The sequence below is a fragment of the Peromyscus eremicus genome, chromosome 11 (assembly GCF_949786415.1).
Source record: "Peromyscus eremicus chromosome 11, PerEre_H2_v1, whole genome shotgun sequence".
Classification (NCBI taxonomy): domain Eukaryota; kingdom Metazoa; phylum Chordata; class Mammalia; order Rodentia; family Cricetidae; genus Peromyscus; species Peromyscus eremicus.
The window spans coordinates 75481335-75500434 of record NC_081427.1 but is presented as its reverse complement, the minus strand read 5'-3'; positions in this window follow the sequence as shown (position 1 = coordinate 75500434).

The window sequence follows — 19100 nt, the reverse complement described above, 5'->3', positions numbered from 1 at the left end:
GAACAAAAAGAAAGATTCCCTTCATCTTCCAACACGTTCAAGGATACTAAAATGAAATTGTCATTTGGAATGTATAAATAAAAAAAAGTATATGCTGACTCCTAAAGCATGGTATATAGTTCCATACTACAGCAATCATATGAGGGTGAGATATGAGTGCATGAGATAAGATACTATGAGAAAACAGGGCAACCTAGATAGAAACTTGTCTGACTATTAATACCCAGCAGGGCTAATTCTAAATGTTCTCACGATGTCATTAAGAGTTTATACCCAGCAGAAGATGACCAACACCCAATAAATTGAATGGTATTTTTGTAGAATTTTTTGTTTCACATGACTTTGTTGGGACATTTATTTTCTTACTGCACTTTTACTCATATATTACGGCTTCTAATTTTGATTTTTATGGTGTGAGTGTGTCTGTATATATCTGTTCCTTGAGCTTTTTCTTACTTTTGTTAAGTTTTTATTATAGTTTCTTTGAGGGTTTTTGTTTGTTTGCCTGTTTGTTTTCTAAAGAAAGAGAGAAAGAAAAAGCTCTGGAGTTGAGTGGGTAGGGAGGTGGGAGGATCTTGGGGAGGGGAAACCATGGTCAGAAGAAAGTGTATGAAAAAATGTATTATATATAATTTTATTATATATATGCAGAATATACTATATGAAATATTTATTATATATACAGAATACACTGTATGAAAATTTTTATTATATATATTTATTACATATATGTGTATACCCACTTCCCTTACATAAAGAAGACCAGACCCTCAACTCAAGCCAATTATCAGCAAGGTCATGTCCTCATTCTGAAACACACAGCAAGGTGTGCATACCATGTTTACTTGGTTAAAAAAAAAAACCAAAAATCCTAAGTTTTCTCCTTTATATTACCTGAAAAGGAGGATAATGGTGAAGTAGGGTTAAGCATGGAGAGGGATGAGAGGGTAAGGCAGAGGAGGAGGTCAGAGAAGGAATTAACTAACTCTAAGGATATTTGAAAACTTCATATGGAAACATGTTTTATAAGCTTCATACATGTAGGTACACATAGACATAGATGTGAGTTTAATTAGCAAATTACGCCTCTCTCAGAAGCCATAGTTTGCTAAATAAAAAGCATAGTGACAAGTATGGGAATCTCTCCCTTTAGTTGTTGGTCAGAGTTGTCACCAAGTCCCTGAATCATTACCATTGTTCTTGGTTGCCCACCATAATCCTGGTAACACCATATTGCTGAGGACACCACACAGTCACAGGAAAGTTTCATGTAAGGCTTTGAACTTCAGATTTCTTTCTTTTTAAGTCATATTCTTATGATTCTTCTCTCAGTCTCTATTTTCTTCACATCTTCAAGCAACTCTTCTCATTCCTTATTGACTGTTCTTAGATCCCATATTTTGGTTATTCCATTAAAACATGCCAAAATGCAGCTATTAAAACTGTTAACTATTAAATCTCCCATTTTCTTCAATGGAGTGTCACTGGGTATATCAACTACACTCCAGGGTAGGCCCCCATGTCCAGCAGTAATTGGCCAACGCAAAATGAATTCCATGGTTTTTTGTTTGGAAAGAGAGAGAGAGAGAGAGAGAGAGAGAGAGAGAGAGAGAGAGAGAGAGTTTGTGAGTGTGTGAACTTTTTGTTTCATTTTGGCATATTTTTGTCTACTTGGTCTTTTGCTTGTTTGTTTTGATATTCATATTTGTGGGTTGTATTTATTGTTTTTTGTTTTGTTGTTACTTTGTTATTGTGTCTTTGAGAAAGAGACAACATAAAGTTGGGTGGATAGGGAGGTCAGGGGATCAGGGAGTAGTTAGGGAGAAGAAGAAACATGATCAAAAATATAATGTTTGAAAAATACTTTAATAAAAAAGAACATGAAAGAAGTTCAATCTCTAGTAAAATATTTTAACATTTCTCAAAGAAAGTAAATAAAAACTCCAATGCTGGACAAGTTGGCACTGAGCAGGAAACATCCTCCTTGCAGGCTAGCTCTCATAGTACTGAAAAATGATAGGCAGATTGCTGGGAGATAAAAACCTATTAATAGTCTTAGTCAGCCCTGAATGCTATGAACTAAGACAATGACTGGTGTGACAAGACATGCCCCTTAGTGCAATAGTGGCAAGAATAGTGTAACTCCTTTTTTTTAAATTTTTTTTTATTGGATTTAAGTCCCACTCCACAAAAGGAAACACATACTTGGTACTGTAAATCTGGCCAAGAACTCAGGGTTGGGGAGCCTACAGGCCCTAGGCTTGAACTAGTTACCACTATTTTGCTAAAGGGATAGAGAGACAAACTGCCCACTAAATGTGTATCTCTCTCCCCATAGATTAGTGCACCATCAGAGAAGTCTTTGTGCAGTAAATGGTAGTTAGTGCAGAAATTCACTGTCAAAGTGAAGACAACAAGTGACTGCGGAGTGCTCAGCCACTAATGGAAAATCTGTATTGCACCTCTTCTCCAAGGATCAGAGGCCATCAGAGAAGAACGGGGGAAGGAAAGGTTCTAATAGAGTTTTAGAATGACCAGAGAAAAACAGTATCTTCTGGACCTGGTAGGAATGCTGCACTCATGAACTCACAGATAAGAAGGACCTAGGAGGAATTAAGGGGAGGAGTTGGGGATGAACATGTTCAAAATAAATTATACTAAATTCTCAAAGAACTAATAAATAATATTTACTATAAAGAAAACTTTGGCAATGATGAATTTATTCTTCTCTTATATCCTTAATTTTCACTCAGTCATGAAACCCCTAAGTTTGTTGATCATTTCTCTAGCTCAAAGTTTGTATAAAGGGCCAGATAGGAAATGCTTTAGGTTTTGTAACTCATTCAACTGTCATTTGCAACAACCCAAATCTTGTAGTATGTGACAAAAGCAGTGAGAGACAATACCAGACAAACTAGCACGGCTACATTCCAATAAAATTTAATTTGGACACAGAAATATTCATTTTTATAAGATTTTTCTTATCCTGCAGAATACTATATTTTCAATATTTTTAACTACTTGGGAATATGATAACTATTCTTAGCTCCCAGACTGCAAAAACAGGTTGATCGGGAATATTTGTCCCTTGGTTCAAAGTTTGCTGGGCCCTGCTCTAGATGACAAGAGTCCTTAATAAAAGAAATGGAAAGCAGAAAGATTGATTTTGACAGTTTTCAGTCATGATAATTTCATTTTATTATCATCCATAAATCTGACACAACAAAAATAAGGAACATAAAAAGGATGGGATGCACCAGTTTCAAACCAAAATGCAAATTGTATGACTCAGAAAAACTGTGGCTGTTCACCTTCGTGGCTACCAAGTAGGGAATGGTGACAATCCTTAGTGAGGTCAGGGAGACAAAAGAACCTTCATTCTTTAAAAATGATTTACATAGTAAGGGTAAAGGGCAGTGGAAGGTTGAAAAGGATTTACTTGCACATAATCATGCAGAAGGAAGTGTTCAAGTTGAGTTTAAGAACAACAGATAAGTCAAAGGATTTGGACAAACAGATTAATGGAAGGTCAAATATCAAACTTAACTAGATGTTCTCTTAGAGCAGAACAGAAGTCTGTACTTTAGGTAGATGTCAGAGGTTGGAAGTGAATGTCAGGGAATTATATATATATATACATATATATATATGCATATATATGTATATTGCTTGGAATCTTTCAAATTCCAGTTTTCTCTGAAAAATCAAATCTGACATTACTCTAATATTTCTATGTATGTTTATGAATGAGTGTTCTACTTTTCCATAGTTCCAAACTCTTGTTATTGGATTATTTTTTGGTCCCATTTCACTAATTTTGATATATCTATATAGGGATGGTTCAGCTATGCTTCTTACCCATGAAACCATCATGCACTAATTGTACTCATCTCTAAGCCTTAACTTAACACACACATGCACACACACACACACACACACACACACACACACACACACACTCCACTTCACTATTTTATCACAGATAATGTTATAGTATTTAATCTGGTTGTGGGTGGATGCTGAGAATAAAAAAAATAAATAAATAAAGTAACCACTGAATTATCTTGGTGCTTAAACCAAGTAAGGGGTTATAGACAATCAGTGAATAAAAAGTTAAGTAATCTAGAAGTAAGTATCAAGTAGGATAGAGAACATAAAATAGAATGAGGGGCTAAGCACCATGGGTGGGGGACAGGATGCTACCTCTTTTGAAGTACAAAGGTCAGGCTTTGTTGGTAGAGTGACAGCAGAGCAGATACATGAAGGGAGCCAGGGAGCAAAGCATGTGCACATCTGGAAGAAGATTGTGCTAAGTGAAGAGAAGAACCAGAACAAAGCCTTGGAGTTTGTGGTGTACTGAAGGAGACCACAGCAGCTGGAGCAATGCAAGGGGTGAGGTGCAACTGTAGGAAATGATAAAACATCACTGAGAAACATGGAAGTTTATTAGGGAGTTTTGAGTAGGGAGTTGACATGATTTGACACATTTCTAAAGAGGAACATACTGGCTGCTGTACTGAGGACAGATGACAGTAGGTGGCCAAGGCACAAACAAAAAGATACTGATTAATGTTGTTTTAGTTCTTCAAATAAACTTTATGTTGACATAGGCTAGAGCAACCTTAATCAGAGTACAAACAGGAATGAAGAAAGTTGTGAGAAGGAAGATAGCATCCATCACCTGTGAGGATTAATTTGGTGTGAGGAATGCTGGAGAAGGTCAAATGAAGAACATTAACATGCTCTAGGGATATCTTCTTGACACCCATCTAAATCCCTCATGGGACAAAAGCTCAATAATTACAGGAATATCTCCATATTACTTATGAATTTGTCATCTGTACTTGGCATAGGATACATATTACAGCTTCTTAGGTAAACTGATGAATAAAATAATCTGAGTACATTAAAAAGAAAGCTTGTAACCATAATGAATTTGGAAGATAAACCTCAAGACAATGGTCTAGACTTTCTTGAGGAAATTAAGCCAAATGGAGGTGCTGGAAGTTGTTAAATATTATTATCACTTTAAGAGAATTTTGGATCTGGGAAACCTATACAGAGGACAAAATATATCATAGAAGCACTGGTCACAAAAACACAGTCAGGTATGTTTAACTTTTAAAGTCATGGATCTTACAAAAACTTTTATTTAAATCAGCAACTCATATAAAATTTGGTTTTCTTGCCTCTGAAACCTTCAAGAGTTCTTGAATTCTTCAAGAAGAATGTTGGTGAAAAGTAAGTCCCACCCAAGTATCTTCGGGGTCTACATTGTCCCTCCTCTAGGTCACCAGGTTCTTCATTATTTCTTGTTCTCCAAATGGCAAAAATGAAGGAAAGTTCTCTGTCACATTCAGTTCTCTTTCCTCATTTATGTTTTCCATTTTGGACCTGGGGGTCAGGGAATTGTCATCAACTGCATCTCCTGAGTGACAGCCTGCTCTGTCTTTTTCTGACCTCTCTCTTCCCAGCCGGGGAACTCAGTGTTATAATTTTTCCTTGTATTTCACTAGTATGTACTGATGTCCTGCTGCATTACACACTGCAAGTGCAATGGCCTCTAACTAGACCTAAGGATTTGCCAGCAGAAATCTTCAAGTCTAAAAAGAAGACAAGAGAAATAAGAACAAACCAACATAAATATGTTAAGGCCAATGCCATGAAGAATGAAATATGTAACAAAAGGCTCACATGCAGAAGAAGTGGAAGCTGAATAATTTGATCCAAAGAAGCATTGTTGAGATGGTATTTAAGCTGGATGAGAAACACACAGGAAGAGAGCGGGAGGAAACAGTAAGACAAGGGTACGGCAACACTAGAAAAATGAGGCTAAATGTGCTGCAGGATTCTGAGTTGGGCCAGAGTATGAGACAAAATTCAAAGGCAGGAAGGCAAGAAGCAAACTGTACAGGACATTGAGTGTCATCTGAAGTGCTCCTGTGTTCTTTTCAGTGCTGTGTGAAGCCCATCTGGCATGTGAGAGTTCCATCACAATCATCAAAACTCAGCATCATGAAAAAAAAGTTAGAAATGCTTCCATGTTAAACTAAAATAATTGGAGGCAAGTAATGTCACCTTCAAGAACTCAAGCAAGTTTACCATGCCAAAATGAAATGTGTTAGCAGAATATGTGGAGATTGGACCATAAACTCCACCACCACTCAGATGTGTGAGAAATCAAGTATTTCAGAGAAATAGTCATCATGTTAGGAAGTAACCAGGCAGAGGAGTGAACACAAACTAAAGGGGGAATACATTTTAGAGTAACATTGGGGTATAGATACTACTACTTCAGCACCTCCCTTATTCAGAGGTTATAAAAGAGGAGCTACAAGTGACTGGCTCTGATATGAAGAAAATGGTTCTCCATACCTGACATGGGCCTGACAAAGCCCATGGATTAAGCTCAGACACATGAGCCTCTTCACAGAAGAGTTCTCCCCTACCCCTCTAGAGCACCTAATTTTAAAAAATAAGTTTCCAAAATTAGGTTAGGAAAAGGAAAATATCAAAAGTAACAGGAAGAGGGAAGAGTTTGTAAACTTTGGTACAGTGGAAGCATTTCATGAGTTTCATGGTTCTGGTGGTACCTGTGGGGTCAGCAGTCCCACTTGCTCTGTATATTTTCATAGTGATAACCCAGATGCATGGAGGTGCTGCTGAGTCATAGCGTAGACTAGAAACTGTTTTAGAAGTTAAAGGAGAGTGAGAAATGCCGTGGAAGGATTTCTTTATGTTATGATTTTATAGAGGTGGTTTCAGGACCTTAGATAGTGGGCTTCATAATTCAGTCAACAAGAGAGGAAAGGACTCCTTATCACATGTTTCCACAGCAGACAAAACTCTATGCCCACCTTAGGAGTGTCAGCATGTAAAAAGTGTAGAAAGGTGGATAATGTGATGAAATCACCAAGCTTTGAATCTGGTACATTTGCTTTGTGTGGACTGTGGATTCTCAGACAGTGTTAGACAAGATAGATCCCTTAGCTTTCTGTTTGCACTGTAAGGGGAAAGGTTGTATAAGAAACCCTCCTCAGATATTGCAATGAAGTCACAGATGTATTACATGCTTATCCTGGTTTAATTTCCTCAAATGAGACTCTTAATTACTGGAACCATAATGCTGACATTTATTATCCTTGTCTTGTTATAAACAACTTGGCTTTGTTTCCAAAGGTTATTTATAGTTTTCTTGGGATGGAAATCACTTATTGGTCACTCTGTTGTTTGTGATAGCATCTAATTACTGAAAGTGAGGCTTATATGAGTAACTCTTAGTTCACAATTTCTCTTTTGTAAAATACAATTTTTCACATCTGTTCACTCTTCATAGATGACAGAATTCTCTTTACTTGCAAATGATCTGAGCTTTATCATTGTCCAAGAGAGGTAAAGGGTAGGCTGCCCAAGACACATCTGCTCCTTGGTGGTGGTATTTCAAGTCATTCATCTTTAGGGTTAACTTTCTTGCTATAACTTATACTATTATTCACTATGTACCATCGTCATATGGCTTTACTAGTTTTTAAATTTTTATTTATTTTAATTGACTTTATTTTTATCCTAAATCAATTTAGAAATAAAATTTATATCACTACCACAAGTGAAAAATTAGCATCAATTGTCATAAATAAAGGAAACCAATAAAGCTTTTGTTGCTTTTCAAAATGGTTTTGAGCCAAATACCTGCTTTGTTTTATTGGCCAGGAGATTAGCAGCAGTTTTAAAAGCGTCCTAGTTCCAGCCATTTTCACCAATGGCCATTGAAAGGATACACAAGCCACTACACCTCTCTTGTGAGGTATTAATTCAGGGTCAATGGACTACCAAAAATAATTTCAAATGTTATCTGCAGAATACTTGGGAAATACAATAATTTGGAAAGGAAAACAATCCCTGCTCAAGATAATATTCACAAATTGATTATTTTAATGGTAAGGATTATGGCACAGTAATATGGATGTAGGGTAAAAGGGTCAGTCAAAGAAATCTACCCTGGCCCTCAAACCAGAGCCAGCCAAAGAAATCCACCCTGGCCCTGAAACCAGAGCCAGTGAAAGAAATATTTTGGCCCTGAAACCAAAACCAAAGAAACACACCCTGACCCTGAAACCAGAGCCAGTGAAAGAAATACACCCAGGCCCTGAAACCAGAGCCAAAGAAACACACTTTGGCCCTGTAACCAGAGCCAGTGAAAGAAATATACCCTGGGCCTGAAACCAGAGCCAATTCTGCCCCTGACCAACTGAACACAAAACCAACCAATCCCTGAGCAGGAAAACCAACCAGTCCTTGAGCATGAAATCTAGCCAATATGAGTATGTTCAAACTCAACGGGATCAAAATCTGACCAATTCCATCCCTGAAAATTTTCTTCCTGGAAAAACTCTGCCCCTAAGAAGCCCTGTACCTGGTCAGTTGGCAGCTGTCCTTCTCCATCCTGGCAGAGATAGCCACTCTCCTGGATTCCTCCTTCCCAAATAAATCTCTTGAAAGAGTTTTGGGTGAAGATCTTCTTTCACCATCATGGATCAGAATCTCTGCTGGGAAGCTCCTTGGGAGAGCAGAGTAGCAGAAGGTACGGACACCTCTGCTGGGAAACTCCCTGGGAGGGCGGAGCAGCAGAAGATATGGACACCTCTGCTGGGAAACTCCCTTGAGTGGAGGAGAAATAACTCTTTGCCAGAGGCTGAGCAGACTGTTTGCATTTCAGCAGGGGTTTCCCCTTTAGTGGAAGAATTAACATCTTGGGCCTGAGTTGAGAAAGGGATACCTCTACTGGGAAACTCCCTTAGGGGGGCAGAGCAGAGCTCAGCTGTAAAGTCTCTCTCTCCAATAGGAGCAGGATTGCCGCGTCCTGCAGGGAGACCCTACATCACCAAACCCCAGCTTCAGGTAAGCCTGACTTCCTGACAAGTCAGGATACCTTTCTCCTCACAGCTGTAGGTATTCAGTATACCTTCCCTTCACAGCTGTAGGTATAGCCTGACTTCCTGATAAGTATATACCTTTCCCTCCAGAGCTGTAGGTATCCAGGATACCTTTTCCTCTGGAGTTATAACACTTGCAGGTATAGCCTGACTTCCCAACAAGTCAGGATACCTTTCCCTTCAGAGCTGTAACATTTGCAATGACTGACTGAAAATATACAATCATTCTGCTGAGACTATTGATAGTTAGTACCAATACATCTTTTTAAAAGGCCATCACTCTGGAATTAGATTCCAATCTAGTCTGAGGACTTTACTCATTTCAGATTTCATGAAAGGATTTTAACCTCACTGACTTTGGTTTTCTTGTCTCTTATATGGATCTGATAATGCCTCTCTCATATGAATATTATCAGGATTAATAAAATAACATAAATGATATGTGTGCCTCATACTAGGGGCTTAGTAATTGGGAGCTATTTTTGAGGGCAACATACAGATGGTTGGCTGCATTAGTCCCAAGGCCTTGTCTCATATTACAATTGGGAAAACAAAACATATTTGGCAAATTAAACAAAGCCCCAAATTATTTCTATGAATTTGTATTAGAGAGAAATTTCAAGGAAATTATCCAAATGACGCAGATTAAAATCTTTGCTGCTTAGTGCTACCCAACACCAGCATGGCACCTTTTTATTTGCTTAGTTCTTTGTGCCTGAAATCATCTGGACAATTTTCTAAATCTAAATATTTTTTGTATTGTAACAGCTTGAGTGGCTGCAATGTGAGGAAAGATACAATGTTTAAGCATTTCACTTGTTCAGATCAATGCACAAAAGCAGTTAAGTCTAGTGACTTGAAAGAGGCAGTGAATACTAGCCATACACACTTTGAAAGAATTCCCATATGCAGGTTCGGCTGAACATGGCCGTTGAGAATGAACCCAGCCCCTCACTATACTTAGGAACACCTCCTGTGGCTACCTGACAGTTACTGTGATATGCCCACAACTGACATTTTTAATTTTGTACTGTAACACTTTTCATTTTGCAAAAAAATTTTATTCTCTTAAAATGTACCTAACTGTTGTGAAATATTACTTTAATGATGTAAAGATGTGTTACATTTGTTTATGTTGTGGAATATTATTTTAACTATGTAAAGATGTGTTACATTTCTTTATGCTGCATTTGTTTAACAATGTTAAAATGTGTTGCTTCGTCTGCCTAAGGCACCTGATTGATCTAATAAAAAGCTGATTGGCCAATAGCTAGGCAGAGGAGGAATAGGTGAGGCTGGTAGGCAAAGAGAATAAAAAAGAGGAGAAATCTAGGCTGAAGAGAACATGAGAGGAGAAGAAAATGAGGTAGAACGGAAGGGGGATGCCCAGGGCCAGCCAACCAGGCAGCCACCAACCAGCCAGACACAAAGAAGCAGGAAAAGTAGTACATATAGAATGAAAGAAAGGTAAAAAGTCCTAAGGCAAAACATAGATAAAAAGAAACAGATTAAATTAAGTTATAAGAGCTAGCGGGACAAGCATAAGATAAGGCCAAGGATTCACAACTAATAATAAGTCTCCGTGTCATAATTTGGGGGCTGACAGTTTGAGAAAGCCTGCTACACCTTACTTTATTTATATTCTTCTCTACAGGGATTGTATTAAATGTTACCACACACTAGTGACTAAGCATATAGGCAAAATAAAATTATTATGGAAAGTAATCTTATGGAAGAATTATCTTACTACTTACATATTTCCTTAAATAAAATTAATAATTCTGCTCATGTTGATACCAGTAGGATTAAAATTGGATTCACATACACATATAATGATGAAAATTAATAGACAAACAAGTACTCAATTGGACTATTTTCAAGGTCTAGGGCTTCAGACATGTAGATAAGCACACTGGCACTCAGCTGCATCCAAACCTTCCACTGACATTTTTGATTAGCTATTTATGCTGTATTTAAAAACTCAGAAAAAATAAATTTGAGGATCTTATATTAATCATAACCTGAAGGCATCTTTTTTTTCTGTATGAAATCTTCCTTAAAAGTAAACCAATGTTTTTCCTTTAGGGTAAGATATGTTTGATTCCTTATCTGCTTTGAGGTTTTAAAACAGAGCATTCTTTAAGTACAAAATGCCTCACTTGTTCCACTTCTTTATTTACCAAGAACTTAACAGTGGTAAGGATAAAATTACATTGTTAGAAGCAGTGTGGAGGTGGTTGGTGATGCACAAAAGTATGTAAAACAGTCTGCTCTTTTCCAGGGAGTTGCAATTTGTAATTACATAGAGTTCATCCAGGCATTAAGCATGTTCTCAAGCAATAGGTGCATCTGAGTGCTGCTGCTGGGAAAGACTGGAAGAATCAGATGAGAGGACAAAGGTCAGATTTTGGTGAATGTGTGGGATGCCATTATGTGAAGATGGTGTAGAAATAGTGAAGAGGCTTTTCCAATACTGAAAACTGAACCCAGAGTCTCACATATACTAGGTCAGTACTCTACCACCTGTCTACACCACCCAAAGAGAATTTTCTTTACATGAATATTTATTCAACTTAATCTGACTCATTATTTATGGAGTTATTATTAATATTATATAGCTGAGACTTAGAGATTAAAAATATGAGTATGAAGTAATACTGAATCATGCAAATAGTTAATATGTATCCAAAATGAGCTACAACATAAACATGGAAAACAGGGTATGGTAGGGCTTAAAAAACATAAGAGCCTTTAGGTTGCATAATGGCTAAAGCAAGGATAATAACATAATTTAGAGATAGAGAGATGACACCCTGCCAGCTAAGAAAGTAGAAAGATGATCTGAAGGAACTAGAAACGGGGTCCACGGGGAGGAGAGAAGTGCTGCTTTTCCTTACAAGCCTGGGGTAGTAATTGATATAACTATGTATAATTTGATTCAAATTAAAGATATTATTTTTCTTGGTAAAGGAATGGCTTTATTTTTAAATTGCACATGATCCAAGTAGCTGATAAACAAAAGGTCTCTCAAGATCCCTGCTTCCCTACATTTTTTTTTTTTTAGTATGTTGTCTTGTGGCCCACATATAAAAGCAAACTCCTTCCTTGTGTGAATATGAACAATCTAGTGAAGTTCTAGATGCTGAATTCCAGCATTTCCATTCCACAAAGGGAGTAACTTCACCAAGAGTTCCAGTCTAGAAAGGGACGGAATCCACCAAGTGCTTCAAGAGTTTAAGCGCTGTACTGATACAAACAGGCTAAAGGCAGCAGAACTGTCGGAGCGTGGGAGTGACTGGCTGATTCTGACTGGGTTTCAGGCTTGCTCCACAAGAGATGAATCATGCCTGATTCTGTAAACTTATACAAAAGCCTGTGACTCGAGACCTATCATGGAATTTACTACTCATGTTTTACTAAATGTCATGCTGTCAAACTACCTTCTAAATACTCATGTTTGTACCCATAAATCAGTGCTGTCCCCAGGAAAGCTTCTTACTGTAGAAAGTGGCAGTTAATGCTGGAATCCATAACTGACAAAAATGCCCAAAATAAGTGATGGTAGAGTGCTAAATTCTAAAGGTAACAGCTATATTATCCCTTCCAAGCCCCGGGGAACATAGCAGAAGATAATGTAGAAAGAATGTAAGACCCAGAGGATGGGGAAATGTGCAGTAAGATAAGGTGGCTTCTGGATATGATATGGCTGTTGCACTCGGGATTTTGTTGCAGCTGTGGTTATCTGCATAGAGCTTACACTAGATTGTGCCCATTGGCTTCTTTTTTTTTTTTTTTTAACATAGGTGGAAGAGGAGCTTATAAAGCCTCCCAACTCCCTGCTGCATAAGACTTCTGGCAATTAACAGTTGTTGGAGGAAGGATGTCATTTTCTTCAGTGGTATAGCTTCTGGTAAGTTGCCTTTGTTCCAGTAAATAACCTCCCATTCATGTTCTGATAAGAAATTCTAATCAAATTCAGTGGATTACACACAAAAAGAAGACATGACAGTGGGGGGGCTTGTTGACAAGAAGGGCTTCAGTGGGAGAGGGGCAATGGCAGAGGAGTGGGAGGGTGAAAATTACTAAAATTCATTATGTAAATATAGAGCAATATATACATATTTTAATATTTAACAGTCAATCATTTGAAATACCCTGACCAAGAACTCAAACAGATTTTTTTATGCCTGATACCAGGGTTTTGTTAAATAATCTATGCCTCTTGTGGGGAGTATTGTCAGGCCAAGTGTCAGGCGTAACTCTATTTAAGCTACACACACACACACACACACACACACACACACACACACACACACACATATTGCAGGAAGATTTGAGCTGGACCTAATCTGAAAGCCTCCTTTCTGTGGCTTCCATAGTACCAGAAAGTACTATGGAAGCTGCCAAGAGAGAAGAGCAATCAACAGTCCTATCAAACCGTGGCAACTGTGAACTAACCACAACAATAACAAGCATGGCAAAATATCCCAAAAGGTGCAGTAGTGTCACTCACATGTTGGTGGTTACCAACAGCTATCTAAGTGAACTTAAGGCCCACTTTATTGGAGAGAAAGAATTCCTGGTATTAGAAAACTACCAACCACCTGGGGGTAGTTGAGGTCATGGATTTTAGAAGAGAAACTACCACTGCCACTTCCAGCATAATTGCTAACTACATTTCAGAACTTACTCTTTCACTCACAGGTAAGTATAGTTCTCACTCCTCATCAAAGAGACTTCTCTTTACAGCAAATAAAGACACCACAGAAAACCACAACAGATCATGGGGATCTTAGCCGCAACAGATATATCTACATCACAGCTCCTGCATCTATGGCTCAGGAAAAATCATGAAGGAAGAGGCAAAAAGAGCCAGAACACCAGGAAGTTTGCTATGAGACTGTGTCTCCTGGAAATGGCTCCATAAACAAGACCTGAATAATGACAGTATCAATAGCCATTCTTATACACAAGGAGGAATAATCTCAAGGTGTCACACTTCTAGACAAAGAACTACAGGCAACTAACAACTGCTGACAGAGAGAAAGAGAGAAAATTAGCCTTTGCCAGGGTTGAGCCCCCTACTTAGTTGTCCAATATGAAGTAGTCAGCTCTGAAATCACTTAGACACAAACAACAAAATCAGACTCAGCATATTGTGTGTACATACATATATATGCATAATAAAAGAAACGTAATCAAGGGAAAAAAGGGCATCATTTTGAGAGGATAGGAAGAAGGCATTTGATCCATTGCTCCTCTGTTTCCTTTCAGAAAAGAGCAGGCTTCCCAGGGATGTCAACCAAACACAGCGTAGCAAGATGCAATAAGACTGGGTATAAATTCTCATATCAAGGCTGGATGAGGCAACTCAGTAGGAGGAAATGGGTCCTACAAGCAGGCAAAAGAGTCAGAGACACCCCCCCCTCCCACTTTTAGGAGTCCTACAAGAACACCAAGCTAAACAATCACAGCATGTACGCAGAGGGCCTAGTGCAGACCTATCCAGGCTCTACAGTTGCTGCTTAGGTCTCTATGAACCCCATGAGCCTTGTTTAGTTGATTCTGTGGACTGTGTTCTCCTGATGCCCTCTGGCCCCTACAATTCTTCCTCCCCCTCTTCTTTGGGGTTCCCAGAGCTCCACCTAATGTTTGGCTGTGGGTTTTTGAATCTGCTCTATTCATCTGCTTAAGGAAGCCTGTCTGACGAGTATTGGGCTAGGCACCTGTCTATGAATATAGCAGAATATCATTAGGAATCATTAGCTTTTACTTTGTCAGTCCTGTTTGGTTCTGCTCTAACTAAAATATATGTTTGAAAAATTTTAATAGTCTGTAGAAGGCAGATAGACTATCTCCACAAGGGCCAACCCAGTGCTAGATATATAATAAATATTTGGTGAATGAATGAATGAATTAATAAAACAAAGCAAGTTGCTCTTTAGACATCTGATCACGCAGTGTCCATGTGCCAGAGCAAAACATTTGGTTATTTGCTCTCAGTCTCCTCTTTAAATTCAGAATAACAAAGAGTTGAGGAGCATGAAAGCGCCAAGGGACATAATTAGAAACCTTTGTGTGAAAAATTTCCAGTTCATTTTGAGTCAGGACTTGAAAACTTAAAATTTATATCATCTACATGAGGATTAATATACTTTTCTGAAATATGTTCAGTATAGTAATTAGGGGAACAATAACTTCAAAGTGGCTTTTTTTTGTAAGGACACTTCAATCTCATAAAGGTACTCAACAGATGTCTGGGAAGGGTTCTGGTACCTCATCTTTGCTTAGCTAAAATGGCCTTGATTTTATCTTTTTTTTTTCTTTATATATAGGCAAGCCATTCAAAATAAAATCTCTGCCACTTGGATTTGGTGTGGGGCAGAGCAGCTGTGTTAGAGCAGCTCCTTCTTGCAATTTTTTTTCAAAGACGTGAGAAAGGTACAAACAGCCTATGAGCCAGGTTAATTAGAATATCAAAGGCAGAGCACTTTAGCACATGCGTGTGCAAACATGCACACAAACACACATCTGAATAAGAAGCAGTGGTTGAAAATTAGGGCTTCATGTTTCTATAACCAAATATACTATTTTGTCATAATTCCATATTTCCCATTAAAAATAACAAACTAGATTGTTTGTCCAAGTAAATTCAGTCAAATTATTGCTGTTATTTCAGTTTCAGACTCAAGAAAATGTAACGATTTACCTTTCTCTACTTCCTTACCAAGCAGCATTAAAATTCTAAAAGTGGTCTCTGTTGTGCATATATGTATGCATGTATGTATGCTTGTGCAGGTATATATTAAGTGTATGTATGTATATGTACAGTGTGTGTGTTGATGTCCATGTGTATGTGCATATGTGTATGTATGTGATGTGTGCATGTCTATGTGCGTGTGTATGCTTGGGTATGCATGTGTATGTGTGAGTGTGTGTGAGTGCAATGGATCATCAAGCATTCTTTGTTTTTGTCTTGCATCAGCTACTATTTAAATCATCTTGCCTACTATTTGGGAATTAGCCCTTATGCCCAGTATTTCTGCTGCTTCCTGGGGTCTTAACCTGGTTTGAGTCCTCTGTTGATCTCTTGCTATTCCCAAGTTCCCTTAGGAACACATACTTCAACAGTCACCATATTAACTGAAAGTCTAATAGAGATTCAAGAGGGCCTCTCATGCATTCTCATGCCTGAGCTCATTTTATTTTATTCCTCCCTTGTCACTATGTTGTGAAGCACAGAAGCAAGACGGACTATTCCTATACAGTCTCAATGGGAACCCAGCATAACTCCTCTTTTTAGGTCTGCTATTCAGCCAGCATGCTGAAGAGCACTTATTGGATTGATTGCATAGCCCCTCTGACAGGCCAATGCTTGTGATCTTCTGTTTGTCACATGGAATCCTTTCTGTCCTCAATCCTCCAAATGACAGGAAGCTTAGGCACTGTGCCCTGCTGTAGACATTGGTCTGATGCAGACAGAAGCTGCAATCGTACGCTTACTTGGTTGCTTTGCTTCAAGACAACTCTTCTTCCTGGCCTAGGCAAATTCTGTTCAGTCTTTGCAATACAGCGATCTAATACTCCATCTATCCTCTTTCCATTAAGTTATTTATTACATAAACTTTAAGCCTGGCTTCCTTTGGGATTTGGCAAAAAAAGGAAAATGTATCTTGAATATTAATACCCTTGACTTTGTAGATTGTGTGTCAGCTGTGAGTTATAAATTTTATTTTTAGAGATTCAAAGGCTAAGCACTGACTGCTTATTTTCTTTTTGTGTTCCTGGAATAAAGCCTACATCCTCTGTGATCTGTTGCCTGCTGCAGGATGAACAGAAGAGGAGCCTAGGGAACCCTGGATAATATCTCAAAATGTCATCCTTCTACACAACAGCCACTCCTGTCTGAGAACACAGAAGAAAGAAAAATATTGCAGAGACTCAGTGGCTATAGTCATATAAGATTCCAAGGTCATATAATTAGTAGAGTGCTCTGTAATAAAACAAAGGCTCATTAGCAAATAGTACTTGTATCATTAAAAAACTCAAATAATGTTAACTGGCAGATGAGCTTCTTATGTAAATAAAGGAAAGATTTTTGTACTAAAGGAAACCTGATTTTTTTGAAAGCTTAGAAATTATTTTGCCAGGCCAGGCGGTGGTAGCGCACGCCTTTAATCCCAGCACTCGGGAGGCAGAGGCAGGTGGATCTCTGTGAGTTCGAGGCCAGCCTGGGCTACCAAGTGAGTTCCAGGAAAGGCGCAAAGCTACACAGAGAAACCCTGTCTCGAAAAACCAAAAAAAAAAAAAAAAAAAGAAAAAAAAGAAATTATTTTGCCATACCAAGTAGAAAACTTCATGCTGGTCAACTTCCTTCCTTCCCCTACTCATGCTACATCACAATTGCCTCCCCAGGATTCTACATAGTAAAAGGACTTGATGTATGTTGCTCAGAACAAGCATGGAAAAGGAAACACAAGGAATGCTGGGAATTTTAAAAAATGATGAGGCTAGAGATGGCTCAGCCGTTAAAGGCTAGGCTCACAACCAAAAATATAAAGAAACTTACAATGTGATAGCAAATTGGAATGCTTGGGATTCTAGAATAAGAAACAAAATGTTTCTCAAGGGACAGAAGAGTGAAAGTCAGAGAGAAGACATACATGCTAATAGAGGCATGGACGATTAGGAGAACAACACTGATGCTGCCTCCCCTAGAGGTCCAGAGAGCACCCAAGCAGCCCAGTTAGTATCTGGGCAATGAGAAATTCCCTTCCTTCAGGTAAGAGGTAAAGTAGCTACCTTTGTAGTGCCTTTGGTTTTTAAACCTCCACCGCTTCACTCTTCATGTTTTGGATTTGCCACCAGTAGCCTATATAGATGCTCAACTGGGGACAAGTGGCTAGGGTAGTCTTTTTAAAAGGAAGAATTTTCTTCTTGTGTTGATTTTATATGAATTGCATTTTTTCATTATGGAAATTAGGTTTATGGATGACAGACCACAGGCACCATGGGACTAGTAGCAGTGTCTAGTACTTTATCACACATTCCTTGGGATTTCATGTGGGTTATAGAAATACGTTTCTTTTTTTTATACAGAAATTGAATCATATACTGAAACCTTTGCTTATTACCTATGAAAGTAGATTGCAGCAGACCCGCTTTGGGAGCCACTCAATGTACATAAACGGAAATTTCCCACAATTCAGGAGCAGAGTAAAATAAATCACATAAGTTTGTTACAATAAAAACTCTGGTCCAAAACCTAGACAGAAGCCCAGATGTCAGGACTGCTGAGTTGCAGATTCATTATTTACACAGAGTAAGCTGCTTCTGGGAAGCATAAAGGAAATCAAGTCTGCCCACTTTTGCCCTAGACCTCTTAGCCCTGTCAGATTTCTTACCTGCCTTAGCTGCTACGCATCATGTTGTTCACAGAGACAGGAGAAACTCCAGAGGCCACACTTGGTTGGACACATACTTGTCACACATTCTGTCATTTAGCATGATACAGCAAATACATAGAACTCATTGATGCTTGTAAGTTCAGTATGCATTGTTAATTGAGGTGGTTAGTTGTAAATGCCAACTTGAAAGAATCTAAAATCACCCAGGAAGGGAGCAGCAATGAAGAATTTCCTCTATTGGATTGGTCTGTGGAAATGCCTGGGTGCAGTGATTATCTTCACTGCATTAGTAGAAGCAGGGAGATCCAGCCACTGTTGGTATCACCATTCACTAGGTAGAGAATTCTGGCTTGTATAAGTGTGGGGAATGTGAGCTGAGCATCCATATAAGAACTTGCTTCTCTCTGCTTCTTGATTGTGGATGCACTGTGACTTCAAACTCCTGACACAATGACTTCCCCAAATGATAGGCTATTACCTGAATCTGTAAGCTGATTTTGTAATAGCACAGACCTAAATACAAGGCAAAAGTGTTTTCAAATCTAAGTTAAAGATAGTTTATCCTTAAGGAACTACTTAAATCATCCTAAGTCTCAGTTTTCCCACATAAAGATGAGTTATAACAGTAGTTTTCTTGCACATTTTTTGTGAAATTAAATCAATATAAGATCTGTAGGAGGAGAAAGGGCTGAGACATTACTTAGTTTACTTCTATTAGTACTACCAACTATCATTTTCATGTATTCCCATATCATCATTC